At 46.8% G+C, this 11,718-nt stretch overlaps 2 long non-coding RNA genes across 2 annotated transcripts in view; one reads left to right on the top strand and one right to left on the bottom strand.

The window, feature by feature from the left end:
- The window catches only part of LOC123280872 (uncharacterized), a 54,113-nt gene extending 52,030 nt beyond the window's left edge, over nucleotides 1-2,083 (bottom strand). Inside the window, exon 1 of the long non-coding RNA XR_006520140.2 lies at nucleotides 1,348-2,083. This is a non-coding gene — a long non-coding RNA (uncharacterized lncRNA). The remainder of the gene's footprint in view (nucleotides 1-1,347) is intronic.
- A 170-nt stretch (nucleotides 2,084-2,253) lies between these two features.
- LOC139042002 (uncharacterized) lies at nucleotides 2,254-7,878 on the top strand. Its single transcript, XR_011498175.1, has 3 exons — nucleotides 2,254-3,842; nucleotides 4,205-4,377; nucleotides 7,772-7,878. It is a non-coding gene; the product is annotated as an uncharacterized lncRNA (long non-coding RNA).
- The last annotated feature ends 3,840 nt before the right edge of the window (nucleotides 7,879-11,718 follow it).

Here is an 11,718-nt window from a genome sequence, read left to right on the forward strand (position 1 = left end):
GTTGCCAAGCCTTGTGACACATGGGCTAATCGTGTCTGAGCGAGGTGCTGCAGAGCGGCCCACACGGCTGGCAGGGCTTTAGTCGCTGCCCGCTCGCCTGAGGAAGCCCATTCATTACAGCGCGGGGCCAACAGGGCCCCCCAATTACACATGGGGAGCAGGACCACAGAGGGGAGAGCAAGTGCCTGCTGGTCCCTTTGGAAACAAATGCAAGAAAACAAAACCCGTGGGCAGAAGCAGATGCCCGCGTCTAGCAGGCTGCCAGGGAATTCTGTGTTAACAGGGGGCTGTTGCTCCCCATGGCTGTGGCCCACGGGACTTCTGTTAAGCTTGGGCTCATGGCCTGGCCTATGGGCTGAGCAAGCCTGTTAGAAACTTGGGTTCAAATCTCAGCTGACCTCTAAGCTGGGGGTTCCAGGCTGCAGAGGCTAAAGACCTGACCCCGTCCCTTTGAGCTTTGTGGCCTCAGGCAAGTCACAGGTAAAAAGCTATGTGGGCCAAGGGAGGGTTTGTGATCTGCTCTGCTAACTTAACAGGCTTTTGGTGAGAATCAAAAAGATAGGCCAAGTGGAAGAGCCTTGAGAACTGTCAATCACGGAGCACAGGTAGGCATGCGGGGGATGCAGCTGTGTCCCCACCCTCCCCCCAGGAGGGTGCTGTGGCATCGGGAACAATGGCACCTGGGGGTGGCCTTTGGTGACCTGTGGAGACCAATGGGCACACCCTTCACCTGCAGGAGATACCTTTTCAGACCTTGGAGTGCTTCTCAGAATCCCATTTAAGGTTCCTTAATGGACAGCTTCATGGAGGCCCAGAGACACACAGTTCATTTGGGTTTTCTGAATGATTACTTTAAGCAGATAAACTTATAGTCAGCTCATAATCAACAGCATTTTTCATTTTGTAAAACTCATACAAATTTAATCCTTAAATGACACCAAAAGAGAGGCATTATTATGCATATCATACAAAGCCTAATCTTAGAGGCTCAGAGAGGTTGAGTGAGTTTCCCAAAGTCACACAGCCAGTTTGTATCAGAGACAGGCTTTGAATCCAGGCCTCTGATTGCAGGTTAGATTGGTGCCTGTGATGTAGACATGACCATCTCTCCTTCCAGAGAGCCCTCCTCCCCTTCTTTTTTAGGGTCTTTGGTTTGGGACCCACCTTTGTCATTCGTGTTGTTTAACCACCTTCCCTGACAGATCGAAGCAGAATTCTCTTTCTGAAGAGGACAGCCTGGAATGCAGAATTCCCCCTGGGAAAAGCTAACGTTTTAAGAGCTGAGCCTGGGCAACTTTCTCAGTGGGTGCTATTCCACTGGGGTACTGAGCGTGCAGGGCACCTTACCCGGTCTGTGCCACGCCCACGCCGAGGACCTGCAATCCCGAGTGAGGCAGATACGGCGGCTCCAACCTCTACAGTTGCTGAGAAGGTGGTCGCAGAACATCTAGCTGTGAGCTGATGGACGCCCTCTCCTTCAGATAAGGACAGTCCTCTCACTTCCCTGTGGAGAACTTGTGTCTGGATTTTGAATGCCAAGAATAAAACAGAGGGAAGAGAACTTTAGTTTATAATAAAGAATAAAGGGCTCTCCGATTTTTACATGCTACTTCATGACATGGATCGAGGCTGCCCCAGGGAGAGAAGCCCAAGGCGTCCTGGCCTACATGCCGATCTATATGACCCAATTCATATCTAAAGTTACACAACCACACAATAACCAGAGCTCACCTGCACTGACGCCATTTTAATGACTTTTTACATCATCTTTCCTTTGACTAGTAAAAATAAGTCATGTACCCACACCTTACAAATTTAGCCCTAACCCTTAACACACTGCAGCTCTTCACTGCCCGTGGGCCCTGTCCCTATGCTATTCTCTGAATAAAGGAGCACCACTACCAGACCTTGAGAGTCCAAGAAATCTTTCTTTCGACTCCTCAGCTTGCCAAGCCTGCATCACTTCACACATGACGGATCAGGTTCACATCCATTACTACCTTTAATCCTTACAATAGCCCTGTGAGAGTTGTTATAAACTTGTCGGTATTATTATTATTCCCATTTTAAAGATGGGGGAAAGTGAGGCCTAAAAGTACATAGAGGACCTGTCCAAGGTCAGAAGGTTGATACATAGCAGAGATGGAACAAAGACCTGTTTCTTCCATCTACAAGTTCAGGGCCTCACACATGGCAACATTTTCGACTTTCCATGGGTGAGAAGTTAATTAAAAGTAAATTCAAAGATTGATTAGAGTTGGGGACTTCTAATGGGAATCTTTTTAAATTCCTCGTAATACTATTACTAATCTCTTCTCCAAGAATCATAAAATCAGGCTAGTGGCAGCTAATCCACCCTCACCACAAACCTATGCTCCAATAGCACAGCGGGTGTGGGATGAAGATGGAAGGGACATATTAGAGACCCGCCAGTCACCGCTTGAGGTTAGGTGCACGGGCACCGCCTGGCACCCTGCCTTTAGAGAGTCCAGGCCCGGCCAGGGCTGCATGGGCGAGCATTCACAGAGCTGCGCTAGGCTTGCTGCCTGGATGCCCAGAGGAACTTAAGAATAAGTGTAAATCACAGTCTCTTCTTCCAGGAGTTTACAGTTTGGTAGGAAGGTGAGATTTGTTATGAAATCTTTGGGTGGCAACGTACAAAGCAGAATGGAAGTAAGAGCCCATCTGTTTGGTACGTGGTCCAAGAAGGCCTCATGAAGGAAGTAGGCCTCGAGAGGGTCTTGACAATGGGTAGGACCTGAAGCGGAAGGAAGGAAAAAGATTCCATTCTGGCGGAGGATGAAGTGTCAAGCAGCAGGCAGGGTGTGGGGGATGCGTGGTTCCCAGCCTCTTCTGTACCCAGCACTCCCAGCACCCTTGTCATTCTGCCCACACTACCTGGGTCCTGGTACAGCCAGGTTTCAATACATCCCTGAGCCTTTGTACCCACCATTTCCTCTTCTAGAAAGAACCTCTCTCCTTTGCTTCCTTGTGCCCCTATCTCTCAGGCCCATCTCCCTGTTAACGCCTGTCTGTGCAACCTCACTTCTGCTGTGAGACTGTCTCTGATCTCCTGCTGTGCTTTGCCTTCCTGTTCATGGCACTGACCCTGTGGTCTAGTGATGTGTTTGTAAGCCTGTGTCCACCACGTTGTGCCCATTGAGAACAGGGACTCTCCTCTGTTAATTTTTGCATAGCCATTTGTTGAATAAATATAAATGAAAGATGGAAATACTGATTGACTGAATGAATGAATCTGCATAAAGAGAGTCTTGCTATAGGAACAGATGGGCTGACACCTAGAACCAGTGGTGCCCCGGGCCATTAGATGTGTTATGCCTAATAAATCTGAGCAGAATTAATGATTCTTCAATGAATGAATGATTGATGGATTGACTGAGTTATATACACCTTACGTTGAAATCCATCATTGCTATTCTGCTAACCTGGTAGACATTTTTGCTTTACGCTTATTTCCCTAAAGTTGGTGAGGCTGAGACCTGAAAGATGGAGGGAGTTAACCCAGGGAATGGCTCAAAAGGTGAGAGGGAATGAGGGCTTGAGGTGAAGGGTTCAGCAGCAGCAGGACGGCAACGGGCACTATGGAAAACCAAGAGAGGGGGCCGGAGAATTGAGCAGGAGCCAGGCTGTGACCGGAATTAAACTGTTTCCTGAAGACAATGGGACACAATTAGACCTTCAGGCAGGGTGCCTTGCAAGTTATTATTCTTTCTTTCTTCTTTTAAAGAAAGAGGACTCTAAGTGAAAAGTGGAGAATGGATCAAGGCAGAGCAAGACTTAGAAGCCAGGAGACTGATTCGAAGGATGTTGCAGAAACTTGGGTAAGAGCTGGTGAACAAGGGAGGTGGCTGCAGGGATGGAGAAAAGTGGAGAGATCTGAGAACTAAGGAGGTAGAAGGGACAGGATTTAGCCACAGCTGGGATTGGCAGGTGGCCAGCGGTGCCGGTGATGATAATGATGAGAATGCTAAGGAATCTGGCCTGGCTGAGAGGAGGAAATCTGGGGGAAGACGTATAGTTGGCCTGAGAGGGAGGAAACAGCAAGCTATTTCCAGACATTTTTCTATACGTACACTTTGTTCTGAGTCTCAATTATATGATATGTGCAGATGTAGGTAGACATAGATATAGATATGTTATGCTTTTTCAATTAATGTAACAATATCTTCCCATCTTATTACAGACTCTTCATAAACATTATTTTTAATAAGGGGCAAGCTGTAAATTCATATGCAAACTGTCAGAGAAAATGAGTCAGATACTCTGATTGAAGAGGGTTTCCCAAGCTGCCTGCACGCAAGAGCAGGTCAGCTGCCCATCAACAGCATCTTCTGGGAGAGGCCTGCTCTCAGTGTGGTGAGTAATACAAAGAACTCATTAAAAGCCTAAGGTGGTACCCCGCAGGCCCCAGGGACTCAGCATCAGCCAGGGTGTGGCCTTGTCACAGGCAGACAACCTACAAAAGGGGCAAGGGGCTCAGAGGGAAGTCTTGGCCTCAGGGGATGGGGTGTGGGGAGAGATCTGTGACTATGGAGGAAGGGGTCTGAAGAAAACTTCCCCGACCAGCTGGGAAGAGAAAAGGAGACTGCGTCTTTGAAAGTATTTTGTAATCTCAAAAGCTGAATACAAATTTGAGGGACTATTCATCATTATCCACATTCAAAACCATGAACTTAAAACAGGTGGAAGTTTCCTAATCTTCATCTATAGAGCAGCAGAGGTGGGAAGACTTTTTACTACATTCCCCTTTGTACCTTTTGAGTCATTCAACAATAATTTTTAAAAATTCTTTAAATCTGTGCAAACCAATTCTCTCTTATTCATTAACACTAATGATGGAGAAACAAGTTAGATCACCAGGATTTTTGACTTGTCTAGAAAGAAACCGTAGAAAGAAAGGTAATGACTGCATCTCACAGCGCCTTCGTTCATTTGAAAAGCATGATGCCCATTCCTAGAATAACATTAAATGATCATATATTGAGTTAAAAGAAAATGAGCCAGAGTGGCTTTTGAGGGGAAAGGGCATGGCATTAATGTACAGGACTTAGATTCCAGTTGGGCCAAGCCTCTTGGTACCACAGTTTTTTCACCAGTGAGATGGGTATAACAAAACCTACCATGAGGAATCATGGTGAGACGCAACGGAGAGAACCTGCATGGAGGCACTTAGCACCAAGACCTGCAACTCTGTACGCCTGTCTGTTGAACCTTAGAAATACCAACTTGCATGTACATCCACAGGAATGCTTTTGACTACAAATAAAAAAACCTAACTACAATGTCTGAGATAAATAGGGGCTTATTTTTCTCTATATATAATAAGAAGTCTCTGGAAATAAGCAGTCCAGGGCTAGGATAGGGTGGCCAATGTCCAGGTTTGCCCAGGTCTGTTCCTGTTTTAGCATCAAAAGTCCGGCATCTTGGGAAACCCCTTGGTCCCAAGCAAAGCAAGAGGTTGGCCAGCCTAGCAATAATGGCCGTTAATAATGCAGTCAAGCAAGGTACTTTGTTTTTGTTTCACTTGGTCATTCTGACTGTTGCTTGTTGCCTCATGGTTGCAAGATGGTTACTGCACTTCCAGGCCTCATGTCTGCATTCCAGGTAGAAAGAAAAGGGGAAGACAAAGGATCAAAGGCTTTCGCTTAGGGAGGTTTGCCTCTAATTCTGCGAAGATTTCCTCGAAGACTTGCACTTATATCTCATTGGCCCAAACTGTTTCACATGGCCACCCCAGGTGGAGGAGTAGCTGGGAAAATTGAGCATTTTGCTCCCAATCCCACATTAGAAGAAGGCAAGGGGAAAAGGTTCTGAAAGGTTTTCGGGTGGTCAATCCACAGTGTCTGCTACACGGCCTCCCTATGTATTACACTCAGGCAATGTTGAGCACCTGCTCTGCGACAGGCACCGTGCTAGGATCTGCAAAGGGCAGAAAGATTAATAAGACATAACCCCCATGCCAAGTAAGCTCACGGTGTGGTACAGGCTGACATAGATAGAGGTGACTATGTCAGAAGGCAGCTGTGAGAGAGTGGGAAGTCCTGTGCTGGCAACATTGCCCAAGGTGCAGGTGGGAATGACAAGGCTGCTGGATTAGCCAGGTAACAACGAACACGACACATTTTCCGAGTTAGGATAAACCCAAAGTTGTGAGGGCAGGACTTGGCAGCAAGCAAGCTCCAGGGAGAAGAGCCTGTGGGTGTGGGAAGAAGGAATGTGTGTGTAGGGGTAAGTACCTCTTGTCTCTGAAAATGACCTGGCTTTGGGGACCTCAGATCATTGCTATGGCATTAGGGAGCCCTTTGGAAAACAATGTGTGCATAGGAGGTGTGAGCGACTTTGGAGCACAGCCAGCAAAGGGCTCTAAGAACTCCTCATCGAGACAAGTCATCTCAAGGAAATGAGATTCCAAACCTGCCCCTGAGAAAGAGAAGATCAAACCTATGTCCTGTGTCTGAGGGTCCTCTGGGTGCTCAAGCCCTCGCTTTGCCCTTGTTTCCTATCCTCTTGGCCTCTGAAGCCAGCCCCCTCTTTGCTTCCCAGCTTCCCGCTTCTCTGTTTCCCCAGTTCCATGGCTGGACCCACCTCCAGGCCTGAACCTGGCCAGTCTCTCAGCCAGGCAGTGCAGAGGCTGCTGCATGTTGCCAACCAGTGCCGGTGCCAGCGACCTGCCCGGGTTCCTGGGCGAGTGGCAGCATGCCCTGCCTTGTCCCACAGGTGCTGGCCTGGGCCACAGTACAGCTCCTGCCTTAACCTGCTCTCAGGCTACTGCTGAACCACTGGAGCAGACCTGTAACTGTCCTTCACGTGCCTTACCTTATCTCACAGCAGCATCAGAAGACAACCCCGCAAGGTGAGGGAGTTATCCCCTGTTTAGCCAGGGAGCAAATTAGGCCCAGAGAGGTTAGGTAAACTGCCCTGGATTATCCAGCTGCTTAGTAGTAGAGGTGGGATTCAAACCTGGGTTGGATTCTAAGGCAGCTGCTTTCCCCACTGTTTGCCACCATTTTTCTCTACACACCTGAGTCTCTTGCCCTAGTCCCCTTGCCCTGCAAGCTTGTCTCTGTCCAGACCCCTGACCCTAATGGCACCCTTTGGTGGAGGGTCTTGATTACTAGGGACCATGATGAAGCTTCATTTATTTCTCCATTCAACAAATATTGAATATCCCCTACATGACAAGCACTGCGCTGGGCCGTTGTGCTATTTTCTGGCTGCCAGAATTTGCCCACAGCTGGGCCTGCTGACCTCCAGGGATCATCGGCTGCCAGAGCTTGTGCTGTCCTCAGGGCACCATGGGAGAGCTGCCTGTGGCCAGCTCAGGCCAGCCCCAGTAGCACAGCTGGGCCCCCCTCCATCTCCCCTGTGCATTAGTGGCCCTCTCTGGCCTTGCTTCTTGCCCTTTCCTGCCAGACCTGTTTGCAGTCTGGGCCTGGCATGGTCACATCTGAGCCTGTTCCAGTAATGACAACTCAACTAGTCACTGTTGTTATCAAAGTAAGGTGGTCAAGGGATGGGGAAGAAGTGAAACAGCCGCCAGATCCATCTGATTCTTGAGAAACAATCTGATGAAAGTGGAGGTTAAGGGGAACATATTTTGGGGAACAGGAGTTGCCAATAATAATACTCTCCCCACTGGGTGGGGGGGCCCTAGAGGGGTACCATGAAGGTATAAGAAACTGAGACTCGGAGGGGTAAAATGACTAACCCAAGTTCACACAATGTTATTGTGTTTTTTCTATTTGTAAAGGTAACACATGTTCATTGTGGAAAATTGGAAAGTACCAAGAAGTATAAAGAAAAAATAAAAAAAGAAAAAGAAAGTAAAAAGAAGAAAATTGGAAAATACCAAAGGCATAAAGAAAAAAATAAAAATGTTCTTTGATGTTCAGAGATGTTAACATTTTGTGTGCTTACCTCTAGTTTTTTTCTACGCATATATGTGCACACTGTGCACACTGTTTTTTATCCATCTTTTATCACTTAACATTATATTGAGACCATTCCCCCCTGACACCAAGTATTTTATGCTAACATCGTATTCAGTGGCTGCATAGCATTCCATTATACAAGTGTGCCATAATTTATCTGACCTATACTCTTAGCTATTTGGCTTGTCCTCCTCCTCATTTTGTCCTGTGTAATAATACTGAGATGAACATCTTTGTACATAAATATTCATGCATATATCTGATTTTTTTCTTGGCTCAATTCTGAGGGACAAACCATTTTAGCATGCTCTGTCTCTTTGCCCAGAAAGGAGGGACCAGGGGCACTAGTCACCACCAGGCTTTCTGAGCAGAGGCTTTGTGGGTACTCAAAGGGGGCGATGCTGAAGCAGGGGCCATGGGAACCCCGAAGCTTCATTTCCTTACAGTTTTTTTCAAATGATCCCTGCTTTGTTACTCAGAACTCTTTACTTCGGAAATCCACTGAAACCAGCTCAAGCAAATAAAAGAAATGGAGATAAGAATATCGGGCAGGACTTAGCCAGTCCTCAGAGAGGGCCTGGGAAAGAAGGAAACCACCCGGACTTCCTCTCCTCGCCCTTCTCCTCTCCCCGTCTGTTCCAGTGGGGCAGTGGTTCTCAAACTTGGAGCGTGTCAGCAGCATCTGCAGGGCTCATGAGAACACCGATTGCTGGGAATCCCGCCCCCGAGTTTCTGACTGAGTTGGTCTGGGATGGGCCAAGAACTTGCATTTCTAACACATTCCCAGGGGATGCTGATGCTGCTGGTCCGGGGACCACACTTTGAAAACCATTGCTAGAGTACAACACGGGAGCTAGGGGCACGGCAGACCCCCTCCAAGGTTGCTACCACTCTGGTTTCTGAGTGAATTCTACCCTCTCATTGTGATCCTGCCTGGCTGTACCAAAGCCAGGATGTTACCACTTCCTGTCAGAAAGAGACCTCCCTGCCAAAAGGATTAGGCCCAAGAGGATGATGAGGTCGCTAGGGCCTCTCCCAAGGGTTCTCTCTCCCCTCAGGGCCTTCTTCTGAGAACTGACTCAGTCAACTCTCAGGCAGTTCCCTCACAGCCAAACTTTCTTTCCTCTGGCCTGATCCTGGATGCTGAGCAGTGGTTACAGAGGGTCTCCTGGTCTCAGGCCTCTCCCTCAGAAGGGCTCGTCCGCTCCTGGTGCTGGTCAAGCAGGGATTGCTGGGGAAGTCCGGGTGGCCAGAGCCCTCCTCGGGACATGGCTACAGTGAGGCAGGGCCCAGCCCCAGGCATTGGGTTGCTTGGAGGCTCACCAGACAGTGACTCCAAGAGGCAGCCAACGCAGGGAACTTATCCTCCACTGTGAAGCCAAAGAGGAGCTCACACTATGGTGAAAACAGTGAAGTGACATCCTTGAGAGATCCTGTAAGATTAAAAAGAAAAAGAACCAGTATTTATTGTGCTCCTACATGTGCCAGGCACCCAGTGCCTTATGCTGATCATCTGATTTAATCTTGCCTAAAAACCAGTGAATGCAGAGAAGGGTACTATTATCCCCATAATGCAGAGGGAGAAATCGAGGCACAGAGAGCCTAGGTTCCTCGCTCAAGCTCTTACTATTACTCTATAGGCGCTCTTGAGAGAAGCCAGAAAACCAGAAAAGGCCGGAGGGGAGGAAACTAACACATATTCTTTTACTCAATCATTATATTAACACTCTAAGAAAGGAAGTATTATCCTCATTTTATAAGAGAGGAGACTGCAGCTTAATTAAGGAGCTTCTTAAGATCATGCTCTGGTTAAGTGCGGCCCCAGGCATGGAGCCCAGGCTTGTCAGTCCCCAAAGCTCAAACTCCCCCGGCTCTGCCCCTCTGCTTCCTGGGAGAGGTGAATTCCAACCAGGGAAGGGGACAGGCTTCAGCATAGGTGGCATCGGAACTCAACAGTCAAGTAAGGGTTCAACGGACAGAGATGGGTGGGCTGTGTGCCCAGACGAGCAAAGTCTAGGGCTTGAAAATGCATGGCCTGTCTGTCCCTAGAGGAATGGCACATTCTTTTAACACACAACTAACTGGACAATAAAATATCACATTTTATTTTGAATATTCTGACATGTGAAAATGATTATAAAATAAATACATGTTGAAAACTCATGATATCAAACTATACACACTAAGATTCCGATTTAGTAGAGATATATACATATGTGTGTGTGTATATATATATATATATATTGGCCTGGAAGAAAATATACCTTCTTGTTAAGGGAACTTTTCAGGCAATAGGCTTTTGAATGATTTTTCTTTTCTTTCTTTCTTTCTTTTTTTTTTGCTGAGGAAGATTCGCCTTGAGCTAACATCTTGACAATCTTCCTCTTTTTGCTTGAGGAAAGTTGTCCCTGAGCTACCATCTGTGTCAATCTTCATATATTTTGTATGTGGGTCACTACCACAGCATGGCTGACAGTGGTGTAGGTCCACGCCCGGGACCTGAATCTGCAAACCTGGGCCACCGAAGTGGAGCACGGGAACTTAACCACTAGGCTACAGAGTCAACCCCTATTTTCTTATTTTTTACTTTTCTTTCTGTATTTTTCAAACACAAGGATCTTGTGTTAGTTTTACAGCCATTAAAAGAAATCTTACTTGTTTACCAAGATGCAAGGGCATAGCTTCTTCCCTAACACCATCAACAGGGAGAGGATGAAACTATTTATCCTCTTCTTCTTCTGCCTTCCTACTTCACAAGTTGACTTCCCAAGACTTTTCATTTGTGAGCTCTTGATGTTTAATTCACCTGTTCAAAAATAATCTTGGTGAGGGTGGGAGAGAGACGGCGTTCAACGGGAGCTATTTTGAAGACCTCAGAGAGGGCTATACTTTAGCCATGCCTGGAACACACACACAGAAGCCCTCGCCTTCTCAGAGCTTTTCCCACCTAGCCAGGTTGACGTGCGGTTTCCCTTGAAATCCTTGGCAGGCTTCTGAGCACATAACCCTTAAGGTCATCTCGCTGTCTCCACCTCCCTCTGCCCTTGAATCATTGCCTGTGTAGAAAGCAAACCCTCAAACTCAAGTTAAAGTTTCTTTGATCTTTTAAAGCTTTTAAAAATCAAACCTACCTGGAATTTAATGATATATAATGATAAAGTTGACTCCATTTATTTTTCTTTTTATGATTTCATTCTCATGTATTTCCATCTGTATCTGGGAGAATTTGACACAGATGCTAAAGTGTTATTAAAAAAATCTCCGGTGCTAAGTAAAAAGAAATCACATACAAAGAATGGCCACCAAAAATGGAAACAAACAAGTAGCTTCAATTTAAATACTAGTCCTTGGGTTGACTTCAAAAAGAATTCAAATATTTTCCCCTCTGGATTTGAAAAGCACCTCTTCTGCTCCGCCTACAAAAAATTTTTTCAAAGGTCTTGGGTTCCATTTTCAAAATAAGTTCTATATTTTTAAAGGTGACACACAGCAAGTAACCAGAAACTGGCGTTGGCTTGGAAACCTGCCCCTTCTCATAAATGTGCAATCACTAGTTTCTTTCAAGATGATGAATACTATTGATTGGCTCAGATCAGCTTGTGACCCAGCAGTGGTGTTAGACATTGGCTATAAAACATCTCCTTATGAATTTTTCATTGGCTTGAGTGTCTGCAGAGCTGAGCAGCTGCCTCCCCGAGTGCTCACTCTCCCTCCTCACTCTCCCTCCTCCTCTCTGTGTCTGAGGGCTGATGATGCCACTCGGCAG

Source organism: Equus asinus, chromosome 25, assembly GCF_041296235.1.
Source record: "Equus asinus isolate D_3611 breed Donkey chromosome 25, EquAss-T2T_v2, whole genome shotgun sequence".
Classification (NCBI taxonomy): domain Eukaryota; kingdom Metazoa; phylum Chordata; class Mammalia; order Perissodactyla; family Equidae; genus Equus; species Equus asinus.